The following is a 17,915-nucleotide window of genomic DNA, read 5'->3' on the forward strand; positions in this document are numbered from 1 at the left end:
GGAATAGATGACACGATTTAAGGACAACGGATTGCCCTTCTTAATTATGTTTTCCTTTAGCTGACGGTAATACTAGTTTGCGAACCCTGAACTCGCTGACGGATGGCCGGAAGGAGAGGCCAGATGCTCAGCTGGGTGGGGACAGGGAGGAAGGCCGGGACTAAGCGTTTGCAAGGGATAATCCACAGCACAGAGAAAATCTGTCCCCACAGAGCGAAAGGTAGCTGCATCCTGCTAATTACTGACTCACCATCGTCCTCGTTGGAAAAGAGAATTAAGGCTCATTTCGAGTTCTCGAATTCCGTCTCTGATTTTACTCTTGTGTTTCCGAAGGCTAGTCTGAGTGCCACCTCTGGCCACCTACTGGTCTCTTCTGTGTCGAATCTGCCGCAAACTTACAATAATATCAGTCTTCACTCAACATCTCGATAGCATCTGTGACTTCAAGCAAAACGACGTATAACGAAACCACTTTTACCAGAAGCAAATCGATACAAATAAGAGTTAAGCTCCTACGGCATATTTCTGGTCACACACACACACACACACACACACACGAAATCACCAAACTTCTAATAAAGACCCAAAATACTTCTAATAGTAAACATTAAATAAATGTGAGCTGTACATACACTTAAGAACTATTAATAACAATAACTAAGATAATCATTTTCTCACCCACTTGCTCCCATTCACGGTTGAGGGGGGCCGGGGGGCAAAAGGTGGGACCCAGCCCTGGTCGGGACGCTCGCACGCACCCACGCTCACTCAGGCTGGGACGTTGTAGACGCGCCAGTTCACCTCACGTGCACGCCTGTGGGATGGCGGGGGACATCGGAGGCCCCCAAACCCGCACAGACCCAGGGAGGACACGCACCCTCCACACGGACAGTGTCCCCAGCCTGGAATCTGTTTTTTTTTTTTCTTTTTCATCAACATTTAACAAAATGACGTTGAATGAAACAACATTATTAGAGGACCCACTGTATGTTCTAAGTTGTGGGATGGAAATCGTGTCCCCTTAGTGATTGAGGGAGACGGTGAAGTTTTCAGCTCCTGGATGTCTCACAGGACCTAGCGCAGCCCTGAGCATGCAGTGGGCGCTCGATCACTAACATTCCCGTTGACTGACTGATGTCACTAAGGAGTTTGGATAACAGAAGAATTACCGCCCTCCCCCAACTTTGGAAAATCCAACACCCATTCATTAGAAAAACTCTCAGGAAAATAGTAATAGAGGAAGAATTCTCCACTTGCTAAAAATCATCTATAAATCCCTATAGCTGACATTATTTTCATGGTGCGAAACGGAATGCTTTCCCCCTAAGATCGAGAAAAGGCGAGAAGAGTCATTTTCGCCACGCGTGTGTAACGTTGTAGGGGATGTTCCAGCCAGCACAACAAGATAAGGAAAGGAAGGGCAGGCTTGCAGTGTGGAAAAGAAAGAAAACCTTCCCTATGTACAGATCACATGATGATATACATAGCAAATCCCAAATAATTTTTAAGCCAAAAGAACCCAACCCCTGAAAACCCCTCTAGAACTAATGAGTGAGTCCAGCAAGGTTGCAGAAGAAAAGACAAATATACAAACTCGATCGTATTTTTATACACCGGCAATGAGCAAGCGGAGACACCGAAACTTTAAATGAAGTTCTACTTACGGTCACTTGAAAAAGATGAAGTACTCAGGTGTAAATCTACCAAAACACGTACAGTACTTGTTTGCTTAAAATGCTGATTTTTTAAAAAAAATCAGGACGTAAAAAAAAAGAAGGATTTAAATAAATCCTGAGTAAAAAAAAGAAGAAGGATTTAAATAAATGGAGAGACATACCATACTCAAGGATTGGAAGAGTCAACATAGTAAAAATGTCGATTCTCCCCAAACTGATATACAGATGAGTACATTTCCTATCAAAATCTCGGCAAAAAATTTTTTTAGATGTAGACAAGATTATTATAAAGTTTATACGGAATGGCAAAGAAACTAGACTCTCTAAAGCAATTTTCAAAAAGAAGAATGCAGTGGGAAGAGCAAGTCTACCCAATTTCAAGACTGATCATACAGCTACAGTAAGCAAGGCTGTGTGGTGTTAGCAAACGGATGGATACACAGACCAATGAAACAGAATAGTGAATCCAGAAACGGATCCCCACAAACATCCAACTGATCAGATAAAGGTACCAAAGCAATTCACTGGGGGAAAGACAGCCTTTTCCACAAACGGGGCTAAGGAACTGACATCCACAGGCAAAAGCAAATAAACAAATAGCCCACGTCCATCTAAAGTCTCAGACCTTATACAAAAATTAACTCAAAATGAATCTTGGATTTATATGTAAAACCATAAAATTAATAGGGGAAATAGAGGAGAAAATATTTGAGATCTATGGCTGGGCAAAAAAAAAATTGATAAATTAGAGTTTATTAAATTAAAAAACGTTTGCTCAGTGAAAGATCCTGTTAAGAGAATGAAAAGATAAGGTACAGACATGGAAAAAGTATCTGTGAAGCATCTATCTGATAAGGACTGGTATCTACAGGACATAAAGAACTCTCAGCACCCAACAGGAAAAAAAGATCTAGTTAGAAAATGTGTTTCAAAAGACATGGAAAAAATTTGACTGAAGAGAGTGTACAGATGGCAAATGGGCACATGGAAGATTTTCAAAATCATTCGCTATTAAGAAAATACAATTTAAAACCACAGTGAGTGCTGTAGGCGTAAAAATTTTTTTAAAAAATAAGGGATCGTAAGCTGACAAGTTCCTTGCCGTCTGTGAGGCCAACCGAGGGTTGCATCGCCTAAAAATAAATAAATAAACTAACTAACTAATTGGTTAATTAAAAAAAAATAAAACCGCAGTGAGACATCACTACGCACCCAACAGTAGGACTGAAATAACAAACCGAGACAACTCCAAATGCTGGTGAGAAATGAAGACTTATGTTCCCAGAAAAACCTGTACGTGAATGAGTAGAGCAGCTTTATTGATGATAACCCCAAACTGGAAACAACCAGACACCGTTCAGCAGGCGAATGGGTAAACAAGCCGGGGTGCACCCATATCACGGAAGACCGCTCAGCGATAAAAGGAGCAAGCTACTGACACACGCACCAGCCCGGTGACTCTCCAGATAATTATGCTGAGCAAAAAAAAATCAAGGTTATGTGTTGTATGATTCCATTCGTATAAAATTCTTGCAGTGACAAAGTTATAGAAATGCAGTTGTCAGGAGTTAAGGATGGGGAGCGGTGGGGAGTAACGGGTTCCGTCTTCGCCGACTTTTCACTTCCTGGGCACATGGCACTCTCAGCCCATGGCGGAGGCCGTCATAGGCCCAGCAAGCAGTGGATCGAGTGCTGCCCAGGCTCTGGAAAGCACTGGTCAGCACACGAGAGCGAAACGGTAACTCCCTCATAGATTCGATGAGCGTTTATTGAGCACATGCCATGCGTCAGGCTCTCTGGACCGAAGGTGTCTCCGTCTTCACGTCACCTACGATCTACTGAAGTCTGTCAAAGAGCGTAAAGAACATGTCAGCTGGAAGGTAGGCTCGCCAGTTCTAACAGAACCTCTCAGCAATGGGCTTAAAGGAGATAGAACTTTATCTCTCTCCCTCTCTCCCACACATCAGGGTAAGAGTAAGTGGTCCAGATCTCGTAAGTTGAGACCGGTGCCTTCCATTGGACCGCTCTGTCGCCTGGAGTGTGCCGCCCTCCTCTCGAGTCCCAGACGGTTCGCGACTAGGCCCACATTCCAACGAGCGGGAGGGAGAAGAAAGGTACCGGGGTGGTCGGTACCGACCTCTCCCTTAAAGGCCCAGAAATTGCACACACTACGCTAGCGCGAACTCTGTCTACAGAAATTAGCCACGGGACCCCCGCCATGCTGCGAGGCACACGGGGACGTGTGGTCTTTCATGGGACAGCCACGCGCCCAGCCACGCGCCCAGCCACGCTTTGAGCCATCGTGGACGGAGGCGGGGGTGGATACGGCAGCAGCAATCTCTAACTAGCGGGGGGCTGAGCAGCAGAAGGACGCACCCCCAAGAACCAGAACGAATGTGGTGTCTAAAGCTGAGCAGCAGAGGGGCGAGCCCGGCAGCTTTATTTATAACGACCCCAGAAACGGAGAGACCCACAGGGTCGTGGGAAGAGGGGCGGCGTCAGAAAAACACAAAGGGACTCCGACTCCCAGACCACGCTTTGGGATGCCATCGTCCAGGAGCTTCGTCTGTGTCCCCTTCCGAGGCAGGTGTCACCTCCCCACTAGGACAGGAGAAAGGGACGAGGGGGTGGCAGCCGGAGGCGGGCCTGATGGAACAAGCTCCTCAGGGGCTGATGCTTCTATTTCCAGAAGTGTCCATTATGAAAAACCACTGAGAAGACGAACTTATCCGTGGTGCCAGCCCGTTGCCTTGCCAACCGTCCTAACGGCCACAGTGATGCTAGTGGCGATGGTAGTGTTGATGCTGGATGAGCTCTTTGTCTCACTGGAGTGGCAGTGAATTCCTGAGCATCCTTGGGTGGGAGGTGCAGTGAGGGAGAAACCTTCACGGAGCCGTGCTGGGGTGCCGGGGTGCCGGGGAGCGGGGGATGGGCAGGGAGAAACCCACATACGTGGCACCAACCGCAGCAGACTGCGCCCTCCCTCTGCGGAACGGAGCCCGACCGAGCGGGTGCCACCCACTGTGCGCAAGCCCCTCGCTCAGTCCCCGTCCTGTTTCAGATTAATCTCACTTTCGTGTTTCCACATAAAATGCACACTAATACTCAAGAGCGGCTTCCCGTTGCTGTGCCTACTCTGTGCCCTGCACCGGGCTGGGCGCTCAGCGCTCACACAGATTTCCGCTTGACGAAGTGTCTGCGCGGCACCTTAGCCTGGTCCTTGCTCGGTGAGGTGGGCACAGCAGGAACCAGGGTTATTCCCACGTAACGGACGCCGAACACGGGACCTGTGATTTACCGAAGGGCGGGCACACGACCAGTCCACAGCCGAGGCTGGCCCAGGCCCTGTCCTCTTCGTTGTCACTCCCGCTGAACCCGTCTCTTGTTCAGGCCAATTTATCACGGAATTTATTCTCCATCTGGCGCCCCGTACGGTGGTTTGCTAACATAGGTCGAATCCCAGGGCAGGTACATCTCACCCATTACCCGGAAACCCTAGCTTAGCAAAGCGAGAAATTAGAGGGTGACATTTCTCTCAAAAGAGCGCGGTTCCTGACCTCTGGGACGTGAACTGGTCCAGGTCCGTGGTCTGTTAGGAACCGGGCCGCACAGCAGGAGGTGAGCGGTGAGCGAGCGAAGCTTCATCTGCATCTGCATCCGCTCCCCGGCGCCAGCATCACCGCCTCAGCCCTGCCTCGGATCATCAGGCGTCAGATGCTCAGAGGTCCCCGGTCCCGGGTGCCACAAAGTCGGGGGCCGCCGCTCCAGGGCAATTCGATATCGTGCGCTGCAGAACAATTTCTTCTTCTCCCTTCCAGGAATGCCCCCGCTGCTGAGGCGGAAGCACGTGGGCACCCTGAGCGGTGGGGTTCAGCGACCCCACGGTGAGTAAGCGGACCACGGATCGGCTTGGCGTTTCTCGGTTACAGCCTCTGGCTCCTGTCGTGGGGCAGATACCGAGGGAGCCAGCCGTGCACAGCGGCTTTGGGCCGCCTGGAACGGGGCTGGCTCTGGGTCCTGTCTTAGCCGACCTCCCAGCAGTGTGATTTAGGGGTCACCCCTCCTCCTCCGGAAACAACCCTCCCCCTCCCTCCTCTCCTGTTGTCCCCCGTCCTCCCCCACCCCGCTGTCCCCTTCTGCCCTTGGCTGCCGCTCACCTGCCTGGGTTTCTTCCCACCCCAGTGACCTCATCCAGCATCAGGATTTTAAATCCCGTACTTAGGACTCCGAGGACACCAAGTCCGCCCCGCAGCCCAGACCTCCCGCTGCAGCTCAGGACTCGGAGGTCTCACACTCGCTCGTCTGCTCACCACCTGCCACCTGCGCTGTGACATGTCCGCCAGGGAGCCTCCCAGTGGCCTCCCCGGCCGCCCCGCCTCAGTGGGGGCATCTTCATTTTCCCACGTGCTCAGGATGGCTTTCTCTCACACCTCGCGTCCAATCTGGCAGCAGTCCTACCGCTCCAAACAGACCCAGAGCCTGATCCTGCGCTGGCCCTGGCCCGAGCCGTCACCGCCCTGTCCCCCTCGGTCCCGCAGCCAGCCAGAGGATACCGCGGAAACCGAATCAGGCGATGTCACTTCTCTGCTCAGAGCCCTCCCATGGCTCCCCGCTCCCTCAGGAGACAGCGCGAGCCTCGGGGCAGCCTACAGGGCCTTTGTGATCTGCCCCCGACACACTCACACCGACCCGCACCCCGACACCCGGCCGCTCCTGACGCCGTCCGCCGGCAGCTGGCCTCCAGGCTTGATGAGTGCGTCGTGCCCTCCCTCTGAAACTGCAGCTCCTTCTCCTGCCCCTGGCACACCATGTATTTTGTTAATTATCTTGTTTACGGTTTCGTTTTCCTCCGCGAGAATTGAAACTCCATGAGAGCGGGGATTTTTGTCTGTTTTGTTCACTGCTGTCTCCCTGGGCCCTGGGGGGCCCTGGCGGCGTGACGTGTCACAATAAACACGGGTCGAATGAAAGAGCGGATGGCTTGCTCTGCCACGCCGGAGCCCTGAGCCAGTCACCCCGTCTCTCTAAGGGCTCACGTCGCAGCCCCTGAAACATATCACCCGGACCCGGTAGATCAAGAGCTTTTAGTGCAGTGGTCCCCAACCTTCGTGGCACCAGAGACCTATCCTCCTACGAGCATCTAATGCCTGACGACCTGAGGCGGAGCTGGGGCAGTGATGCTGGCGCTGGGGGCGGCTACAGATGCAGGTGAAGCTTCGCTGGCCCGCAGCTCACGTCCTGCTGTGCAGCCCGGGTCCTAACAGACCACGGGTGACACTGGTCTGCGGCCCAGGGGTTGGGGGCTCGGCCCCATCGCCACCCTGCTCAGCAGCTTGGTTATAACTCACCCGTCACGCAAACAACATGGATCCGTACAGAATCGCAGAAGCTGGGGCCCAAAGGGAAACAGGACGTTGCCCCTTTCCTCACGGAGCTCATTGTCCTTCAGGGGATGGACAGATCGACAGCTGGTGTCAGAGTGCGGTGAGCTCTGGGGAGCTCTGGGACCCTCCTGCCACTTGCCGCCCACCCCACACCGTCACACACACAGAATACGCTCAAGGTTCCAGAGCAAGTCCACGGACACGGGCGTGGACGGCCAGCATGCCCACCCTGCGGCAGCGGCCACAGGCACACGCTCCGAAGTGTCTTCACCTCAGACTTCGTCACACGGGCCACGTCCTGCGCTGATTAAGCAGGTCCAGTAAGAACGAAGGCCACAGGGAGAGCGGCCACGTGTCCCTCTCCGGGCCAACCGAAAGCCTAAGGAAGCTCAGACAGAGGCCAGGGGGCGGGGGGTGGGGTGCTCCGGCGGGCAGGGCACCCCGCACTCACTCGGGCCTCCCCGAACACAGCCTCCCTCCCCACGGCCTCCCCAGGGAACTTCCCGCCTGGCCCCAGAGGAAGGCGTGAGGACGGGAAGGACCAGCTGGGCGGCTGTCACTCCTCCCTGGGGCAAGGCCTGGCCTCAGATGGGTGCCCCGGGGGAGTGACTCGAGGACGCGGGGCCTTCAGTGTCAGGGTGTGTGGCAACGAGCGCTGTCACATGGCCACAGCCGGGGGCCACCTCCTCCCTCCCGAGAGAACCTTTCTGGGGCCGGGTGTTTCCCCCGGTTGCTCAGGCGCCAGAAGTTTCTACGAGATGCCTCTCGACAAGGCCGGGCCGGGGAGGGCCGGGGCGGGCCGGGGCGGGAAGCCGTGTTTCTGGATGACAGGTGGCAAATGGTGGCCTGCACAGTTTTCTGGCACCCCAGGCCCCAAGGCCACCATGCCCCAGCGACTTTTCTCCCAGAGGAGGCGCCCGCGTGCGTCTGCGCTTGTGGCAAAGCCTCTGCCCAGCAGCCGAGGGGCGCGGCCGGGGTCCGCGGGTGGCTTGACCTGGGAGCTTTCCTAGCGCCCCCTCCAGCGGCCGCTGTTCCTCGTCCTGCGACCTCAGGGCACCAGCTGGCACCTGGAGCCAGTTCCGAACCCCCAGGGCTCAGTTCCCTTCTGAGCCGGGAGAGCAGCAGGTGCCGCGCTGTGGGCCTGGGGAGCACCCCCCACCCCCCGCTCGTCCCTCCCACAGGTCAGCGTTGCCATAGTGTGTAGCCGGGCTCAGGGGGACGTGGACGGCACTCGGCTCTCAGCTGCTGCGGAGTTTGGCCGAGTCGCTGCTCCCCTTTGAGGCTCGTCTGAGAAGACGGGGCTGTGTGACAGAGGGTACGGAGGGGACGTGCTGTGGCCGGCTTCTCACGGAGTCCTGGGCCCGTAGAAAGCGCTCGAGGACGGTGGCTGTGGCCCTCGTGGGTGTGAGAACAAGCGGGGAGAGACAGAAGGCTGTGTCCCCAGCCGCAGGGGACCCTGGGGGCGGGGACCTCCGCTCTGCCGTGCCTGCTGGAATGTTCACTGCTTGAAGCCGCCATGCCTCCAGTTCAGGGGGCCTCCTCCGTGTCCCCGATGGCTCAGGCAGCCATCCCCGAGCCTCTAGCCCCGTGAGCGTTGGCGTTCCCCTCGCCCACCCGACCTGTCACCCGCTGCCCGGGGGTGGGGAGTCTGCCTCGGTCAGGCCTCTCCTGGGCTCCTGTCCCCTTCCCGGCACAGAGGTGGCGCCCTTTGTTAATCTGCCCCTCGCTCCAGCTTTGCTTCGGAAAGCACCGCGGCCCCTCTCCAGGCAAGCTGTGCGGACAGGGCAGAGGTGCTCCTGTCCCCTGGCGGCCACCTTCCCTCCATTCCCGCAGAGGGCCAGGGCGGTCGCCGCTCATCGGCTGGGAGCAGATGGCCTGCCGTGAGGTCAGGAGACTTACCGAAGGCCACTTGCTCCACTAACAGCAGATGAAACGCGCCGCCACCTCCAGCTCGGAGCCCGGCTGAGTCCACCTTACAATTTTCCCGTGAACAAATGACAACCTCAGACCATTACAAGAAAGGGGACACCGTGAGAGCTCAATCGGGTCCCCTGCTCGTCCGGAGAAAGGTTCCGTCTTTGAAATTGGAACCGAGAGGAGGCACGTCCAGGCCTCAGGTCAGCGGTGCTTCCCCCGGTGGCCTGGCCTGACCCCAGGACCTAAGTTAGGTCCCCGTCGCTGTCCCTCGTCGTCACTCCTGGAGTTTTCTGTCCTAGCACTCAGCACGTAAGCAACGCGCACTTTATCCGTAAAATCAATCGCTTCGTATCGACTTCTCTGTACTCGTCACACGCGAGGGCAGGGACGTGCCCCACGGCTCTAGCGTCCACCGAGCGTAAACTCTCACTCTGTTCATCCGACGAGTAGTTACCGAGCATCTTCCACACGTGGGCAGAAGCGATGGACCGATGCTTCGTTCGTAAAATTAACACAGGACACTGACCGGGGCTATGTGACTGACCGCAGCAGCTTCTCGCTGCCGCTGGGACAGATTCCCACACATTTCGTGGCTCAACACAAGACTCAGTCACTGGTCCGAGGCGAGAAAGCAGTGCACCTGCACTAAGACCAAGGCGTCGGCAAGGCCGGTTCCTCCCGAGGAGAGAAGCTACTTCCGCATCTTTTCCGGCTTCTAGAAGCTTCTGCGTTCCTGGGCTCCCGCCCCCGCCTCCGCCTTCCAGGCCAGCGGTGTAGAATCTTCAACAACCCCCTCTGTCTCTGACCTCTGCTCCTAGAGTCACGTCTCCGACTCTGACCCTCCTGCCTCCCTCTCTAAGGACCCTGTGATGATGACATTGGACCCACTCCCATAGTCCGGGATAACCTCATTTTAAAATCCTTAACTTCCTCACCTCTGTAAAGTCCCTGGTACCATGGAAAGTAACATGTTGACAGGTGTTACTTTCAACACCTGTCCTGGAGATTAGGACAGGGACCCCTTATAAGAGTCACTGTTCAGCCTCCTAGTGACGTGTGTCTGGAAATCTTTGAATGAAGGAGGCTTCCTAAATCCTGGCAGTTTCTTACTCCGGACCTCAGGATGTGTTTGTGAAGTAGGCATCCTACGCTTTGAAATCACGTCTTGCTCCAATCGAAGGCGACGTTTCTCATTGGCTCGTGTGTGTCGCTATCTGCGTTGGAACGAGGGGACCCCTCCAATTGTGAGTTGAATCGTGTCTCCCAAAAAGCTATGTCGAAGTCCTACCCCGTGCGTGTGACCCTACAGGGAAATAGGGTTTTCTCAGATGTCAGCGAGTTAAGATGAGCCCTCGCTGGACCAGTGACTGGGGTCCTTAGAAGATGTGGACACAGGCGGAGATGGAGAGGAGGCCACATGACGACGAAGGAGGAGGGGGGGGCGATGCAGCCGGGAGTGGACGATCGCTGTGGCGTCCACCAGCAGAGGCTGGAAGAAACCAGGATTCTCCCCTAGAGCCCGTGGAAGGATCGAGGCCCCACGACACAGTGATCTCAGATCGTTGGCCTCCAGACACGTGGGAGAATGCGTTTCTGTTGTTCGCTCCCAGAGACCCTGCCAGAGCAGCTGCAGAGCCCTCCCGCGCCCCCAGCCTTGGCCCTCCCTTCGCGGCGAGGCTTTGCCCTTGGGAGTGACCTTGGACTCCCCTCAGCCCGGACTGCCTCCTCTGGGCAGACTCGGAGCCACCACCGTCAACTCATTTCCCCTTGTTTCTTGGAAAGCACCTCTGAAGATCATTTCAAGAAAAACAAAATTGTGAGCTTTGCCTGCGTTCTGTTTAAAGCGAATCATCAACTCTAGTTCCAATAACAAACCAGAGGTCGGCGGGGCGTTCGCACAGCGCTCGGCGCTGCACCCGCCTGGCACGCCGCCCAGATGCACACAGAGCCGCTCGGCCACCAGAAGAGAATTTGCAGGCAGTTTCGTCGTAAGGTTTCCCATCTTCGAGTTTAGCAGAAACGTTTTGAGCTTATATGTTCCCTTCCACCCAGAAATCCCAAACTGCTTCGTCACAGCTGGTTCTATGAGAGCGAAGCCTCTTGCCAGCTCCCCCGCCGGGGTTCCCCCAGGTAAGCAGGACTGTCCCCCTGGGAAGGGTTCACTCAAGGCGAGACGGAATGAACAGAATGAAGGAATCAGAAGAAGTTTCCCGAAACAGCGTTCCTGGCAGCAGGAAGTGTGCAAGGTCCCGAGGCAGCGCATACTCCAGCATCTGTTATCACATAGCTTCTCCCCACTGGTGATGGGGAACGGCCTGGGAGAATATTCCCCGTGGGTAGGTTTAGGGGTGCCTCTGGGGTCTCAGAAAATCTAGGTGCCAGCTCTGGCTCTGCTGCTAATTGGCTAAGTGACTTCAAGCGAGTCACTCGAATTAGCACCTAACCATCCTGAGTCTCAGCCTCCATGTCTGCAACATGAGAGGTGGGTGACTCCTAATTCTCAGTCACTGACTACGTCCCCAGGCCTGTGGACTTGGCACGTCACCCGGTTCCTAGAGGCTCTGCTCGAGCTGGGAGCTGTGCGGGCTGAGAGGTGGGAGGAGACCGTGGACGGTTCTGGACCAGCGGTCGCTGGAGCCGGCTCCTACGGGCCGCCCCTTCCTCCTTGAGCACCGTCTCCGTGGCCCCAGGTAAGAGCCACAGGGAAGGGAAGGGAGGGTAGAGAGAGGCATTCAGGGAAGAGGGGTAGGTTTGCCGAGTGGACGGGTTCGGGAAATGCAGACGGACGCTGGCTGTGGGATCACCCTTCCACCACCTGTGCCGTACCTCCAGGTCAGAAGCAAACCACAGGTCCCACCCACATTCGAGGGGAAGAGGGTATGGAAGGGCATGAAGACCGGCAGTTGGCATCGCCCTGGGGCCTTTCCTGCACAGCATTCGAGGAGAAGAAACAATGAGAATTTATGGGTTCTATGGTCGTTGTACTCTTAATTTTTTGAGGACCCTACGTACTGGTTTCCATAGTGGCTGCAGCAGATTCATTCCCAACCAACAGTGCACAGACATCCGCGCATCTCCACGACCTTGTCTTCCTGATGGCAGCCATTCTAACTGGTGTGAGATGGCGTCTCGTCGTGGTTTTGTTTGGCATCTCCGTGACGATCAGTGATGTCGAGCATCTTTCCGTGTATCTTCTGGCCACGTGGCCGTCTTCCTTGGAAAGATGTCTGTTTCCTACCTCTCCTCATTTATTTATTGGACCTATTTTGTTATCGAGTTTTATGAGTTCTTATATAGTTTGGATATTATTAACCCCTTATTCGGTGTCTGGTTGCCAAACGTTTGCTTCCATTCCGTAGGTGGCTTTTTCATTTTCTTATTGTTTCTTTAGCTGTACAGAAGCTTTTCAGAGAAGATAGTCTGATCCTCATTTTCAAACGAATGTCACAGAGAGCTGTAGAAAAAAAAAATGACTCGGAGACAGCTCCTAAGGGTGAACCAATCCAAGACTGTCCCGTGCCACACGCCACACTATGCGCAGCATCTTTTGGAATTCTCTGGGTGGTAAAACCATGTTCCGCAGTTCATGAAGAAGGTCCCGGAACGCTCCTCCATGGGCTGGCACCGCACAGCTCCGCAGCCTCATCCGGCGGTTGTTGGAGGCACCAATGCCCACGGCGTGAGCTGCGGGAGGCCACGAAGGGACCACGCTGACCACTCGCCCGCGGATTGCTGGACCGCCCCGCGCAGGCGAGCTCTCCCTCCCCACCATTCCGTCTCCGCCCAAGCGCATCCTGAACGGCCTTCCCTGATGATGCATCATTGGCACATCGAATGTCGCCTTCCTCTGCCACCTGCGTTCTCTCCCTTCGAAGTCACGGAAGTGAACGTCATTGAGCGGGATCAGGGGAGGGCACTGGGAGACGCTCGAACACCCAGGGAGCAGGAACCGAGGCTTTTCCTTCCTCTCCCGTTTCCAGACTTTTCTGTGCCCGCTGGGAACACTGGATGTTGACACAAAACACTGAAGCAACCTTGTTTATGCTCTTGGCACCTTATTTGGGTGAATGTGCCTTTTCAAAATCAAGGTGTTCTGGTTTGTTGTTGTTGCTGTGTTTTGTTTTGTTTTTTTTAAATAAAAAACATCCCAAAAAAGAAAGCAGTACTGAGGGTAACCATATAAAAACAGTCCGAGCTGAGAAAAATAGCCCGGGCCCGCGGAGTCCCAACGCGAACCTTGGTTTCCATGGACGCTGGCAAAGCGGTGGGCCGGATGGACGTTTGCTCTCCGTCCAGACAAGCAAACAGCGCCCAAATCCAGCATCCGTGCCTCGCCGGCCGCAGCTCCGATCGGCTTCCTGTTTTCAGCCCTCCCAGAAATACATCTCCGTGGGCTTTTTATGTTCCTCTCCTCGCCTTGAAAAGCACCTATGTGCAAGAGGGCGCATCTTAGCAGCGGGACAAGTCTGGCGGGCGCTCCAGCCGTCCGGGAGCGAAGAAGTGCCTCTCGGGGGACTTGTCATCAGCAGCACTTTTTTTTTTTAATTCCCAAGAGAAATGGGTTTTTACTCACAGGACTACGGGCTCCATTATTTCTCAAATATTTTGCTTCCTCTAAGGAGCCAAGAAAGTCGGTCATGCACCTGGCCAGCTGATCTGACCTCACAAATAGCTGATCCGACCTCACAAATCTCTGATCTTAATGAAAGGCCCTAACTGGTCCTCCCCGTTAACCAACGTTTCTTCTTTTCTCCCCAGCAGTTCTCAGCATGTGGGGCGGCAGGGAAGAGGCCCAGTTTATGCAAATGGATTCTTCCTGCTGCCTCCTGGCCAGGGGTCTCTACTCCAGAAGGCGTGAGAAGCGGGGACAGACGACTCAGGACGCAGTCTCCAGGGAGCTCAAGGAGCAAGAACGGTCTCATGTGGATTTTGTGCTGAAAGGCCAGATTCTTAGACACTGCTTGAAGGTGCCATAAAAGCTAATTCAGGTGGCAAACATTCCCTGAGAACCATTCCCCCAATCTACAGATGCCTCTAGTCTGCCTTCCAGAACCTGGGAAAGAGGAGCGAGGAATTGGACGGTGGCCTGGAGGCAGGATTTGCAGCCAATGAACCGCAGGCCCTCAGGCCGAACCAGGCAGGTGCTGCGAAATCTGGCTGACAGGTCAGCTTCAAGGTGATCTGCTTGCTGAGTCTTCTCTCTGTTCAGCTAATCTCCCGCCGCACCTCTGGTGCCTGGAAAAGGTAAATAATTATGACTAAGTGTGTGAAGCAAAAGGGTCTTTGCACACCTGTAATTATTACCTGGCAAGTCTCTGCAGAACCTGGGAGTTTCCCAGAGGGCCAGCGGGGCTGTTGCTGGAGAGGGCAAATCAAGGTGGGTCCCCCTGGCAACATCTGGCTGGAGGCACCAGATTTCAAACCTACAGAACTGGATGCATGTTTTGTGGCTGGAGGGTTCAGAGTCCTCAGGCTCTAGCTGTGATAAGTCGAGATGTCTATCTACCCGTAAGAGTCTCAAAATAAACGGAACATAATCCCCTTAGAGCAGCACCGTCCCATAGGAATATAATGTGAGTCACCTACGTCATTTCAAATTTTCCAGTAGCCAAGTTAAAAAAAAACAAAACAGGTGATATTAATTGGAATGATCTAACTCGATTGACCAAAATATTATCATTTCATCATTAAATGTAAAAACTATTTAACATAAATATAAAATTATGAGTGAGATGTTTGCATTCTTTTTTTCATACTAAGCCTTCGGAATCTGAGGCTATGTTATATCTGCGTCACATCTGAATTGGGACAACTTCCACGGGACACGCGGGGCCCCTGTGCCGTAGCAGACACCGACGTCTCGGAAGGTGACGGCTCCTCCTCGCAACATCTTGACCTCCGCGGACATCTTACACAGAACAAATGAAATTATGATACGTGGCATTTTATTTGATTCAAAAGGCTAGTGTTCTTCATAAAATAAGAATCTCTAAAAATTTCTTCTGAACGGCGGCCCTTTCAAGGGCTGACAATGGCAGCCACAGCACTGTGACTTAGGCTGATCATTTTTTGCCCCTTGAAATAGTAAAATAAAAACTGGATTGAGACTGCCCTCAGCGAGAGACGGCCTGGTGACAGCTGAGCAGGCCGAGAACGCCTACGGCTGCAGGTGCTGGGGCAGCCACGGCAGAGGATGGTGGGCAGGAGGCTCTGGGCCTGAGTCCTAGACAAGGACCAGAAGTTCTACAGGGGCAGAGAGAGGGAGGAGGGGCGCAGCGGGGAGCAGAGGAACAGGACCTGCAGCTGACCAGGGAAGGACCGGGGGACAGTAGACGTGGCGGGAACTGCTCCACAGTGGGGACAGTCTGCAGTAGCGCTGTCCAGCTGCAGAGTAACGTGAACCACACGTTTTGGGGCATTTTTTAGTGGCCACGTTAAAAAAGGTACAAAGACACAGGCGAAATTGATTTTAATAAGATCTTTTATTTAACCTACATTCTCCAAAACATGAAAAGCCCAAAATGTATGAGCTTATGTTCCTTTTTTATGTAAGTCTTCGAAATCCGTTGTATAATTTACACTTATAGGTCCTCTCCATTGCGACAGCCAGTTTCCACCGCCCCGAGGCCAGGCACTGTGGTGGCAGCCATATATGGCTGCACAAACCTAGAAGAGGCAGCGTGTATAAAGAATAATAATTCCTCAGATTCTTGAGTCCGAAGAGAAGTCAGACCAGCTTCGAGGAGGGGGTGGGGTGAAAAGGGAGGCACAGTCGCCCCACATTTTTCAGGAGCCGGCATCCCTGGGCGGGCGCCACAGCCAATGCGTGAACAAGGGGTACCAGCTCCTCTCGCGTGCTCCCGAGCGTGTCTGTGTAAGAAGCGTAAAAACTAAACAGAGCACTGAGGACCGTCTGCTAAATTTTGCCAAGTGCCTGGACACCAGATCACAAGGGTGGCCCAGAAAACAGCAGGCGCACCTGGGAAGGGGGGGCTCGGCTCCGAGCCCGGCCGAGGGAGTCACCCGAGGTCACTGTCAGGGGCGGATAGCAGGGAGGCTGCCTAATGTGGAAATGTTTGCATCCGGAGCAGTGGGGGCCAGGCGGCGTGGCGGGGCTCGGCCTGACAGTAAGCAGGCTCAGGAGGACCAGGGGGATCGCTCCCCCAGTTTGCCAAGCCCCCACCACAGCTTTCCTAATACGTCCCCTGGGGCCCGCGACCCCTCCCTGAAGAGAGAGCCAGCCAAACAGGGAGAGTTTGGACGGAGGCCCTTCTTGTCACTGCCCCCTCCCCCTGCAACTGATCTGCTCTGTGACTAAGGAGACATTTTCTCCGAGGTGGCTTTCCACCCCTGGGGCACAATCCAGAGGGGGGGCTGGGCCCAGCTGCTTCAGCCTTGTCTCCTGGAGCGGGGAGGAGGCCCCAGAGCGTCCCTCCATCCTTCCCTCCTCCTCCCGGGGTGCCGCCCCCCAGCTTCAGAAGGAGGTCACCCTCCCAGCGTGTGGCGGTGGACCCTGGGTGCGCGCAGGGCGACCTTCTTAGGGCGGGACGGGGTGCAGAGTGGTTGGGGTCAGGAACACTTTTGATCTGTGGCCCCAGGAAAGCACCGTCTGCACGGCCTCTCGGAGCCTCCGGGCAACACAGAACGTGTGACAGATTTAGTCCTCATTTGCACGACCTTTTTTTAAAAAGCAGGTGCAGCCTGGTCTCTTTGCGAGGTCCTGGAGGGAGGGCGGCTGGAGGGTGGAGGTCCGGAGTGTGTGACTTCGGCTAACTAAGAAGCCGGGTAGAACACCATTGTGTCCGGGTTTTGCCAGCCTCCAGGCCCAGGTGTGGTTGAAGGTCAGCCAGAGAAGGGGTTGGGGACAGGGGCCTCCTGCCCAGGAGAAGGTCACCAGGAAACTTCCCTGCTCAAGGGCTTCTCCGTAGATGATTAACTGCTGCTTTCTGTTAGCTGGAGAGTTAATAGTTATTCAAAACCCTCTTAGATAATGGGGGTGGCGAGAAACCGACTCAGTTAACCATTAATCAAGGGGAGCAGCAAAGTTGGGAGAGGCGGGCACTCTGGGAGAGGCATTCAGGGGCAGGCAGCCCGGGGTGCGGGTGGGGGGAGGCCAGGAGGCTCCCGCAGACTTACAGCAGGCTTTTTCTTTTTTTTTAAATCTTTTTCCTTGTTGCATTGCTCCGAGGAAGCAGAGTAGGGATCATGGAATAGCAAACCGAGCATTATAAATAAAACGGTTCGTTGCCTCTTCCGCTCCAGCCTCCCACGGCTGAGCCTGTCCCCTGTGTGACTCCTCCTCAGGGCGCCTTTGGGGAGGACAGGATCCCGGGTCCTCCGCAATGGGAGACAGTGAGGGGGACCCCGAGGCCACTGCCGAAAGAGGGACGTGGCCTCTCCTTGCGGCGCCCCCCGGCGGCTGAGCCGCGTCACGGCCCCACCTGCCGCCCGGGGAGAAGCCGCGTTAGCCTCGGTTTCCCGCCACGTCGCAGCAGCTGTCAGCGCCCAACAGCGCAGGGGCAGCTCCTGCGGGGGGCACAGCGGACGACAGGGTGGACATCCGCGGGCGATGAGAGGCCCTAGCTGGACGGGTCACCCCGGAGCTCCCCGCGCACGTGGGGCGCCTCCTCCGCCCGCACCCGGGCTTGGGGTCTGGGGGCCGGGCCCGCCCCCGCGGGGTTTAGAAAGGCCCCTTCGGCAGGTGGCGGGTCCCTGGAACAGACCGCCGGGTGAATTCATGGCAGGAGGGCCCCCCTTCCTGCCCAGGGGGCGCCGGGGCTCACGGAGATGGGGCCGCGGGCTCGGAGCTTGGACCGGGCAGGGGAGGCGCGGGCGGGACGGCGGAGACGCAGGGCCCCGGGTGTCTGCGTGGACGAGAGACGGGACGAGACCAGTCGCGTTTCCCGGCCGGGGCGAGGCCCCTCGGGGAGGGACCGCG

At 55.3% G+C, this 17,915-nt stretch overlaps 1 long non-coding RNA gene across 2 annotated transcripts; it reads left to right on the top strand.

Moving 5' to 3' along the window:
• Nucleotides 1-10,640: 10,640 nt before the first annotated feature.
• LOC120592587 (uncharacterized) lies at nt 10,641-13,787 on the top strand. Of its 2 annotated transcripts, none has more exons than XR_005650158.1 (3): nt 10,641-11,107; nt 11,501-11,667; nt 13,736-13,787. It is a non-coding gene; the product is annotated as an uncharacterized LOC120592587 (long non-coding RNA). The 2 variants fall into 2 exon arrangements; XR_005650159.1 differs by lacking the exon at nt 13,736-13,787 and adding an exon at nt 11,810-12,344.
• The last annotated feature ends 4,128 nt before the right edge of the window (nt 13,788-17,915 follow it).

This window comes from Pteropus medius, unplaced genomic scaffold, assembly GCF_902729225.1.
Source record: "Pteropus medius unplaced genomic scaffold, Ma_sr-lr_union100, whole genome shotgun sequence".
Classification (NCBI taxonomy): Eukaryota; Metazoa; Chordata; class Mammalia; order Chiroptera; family Pteropodidae; genus Pteropus; species Pteropus medius.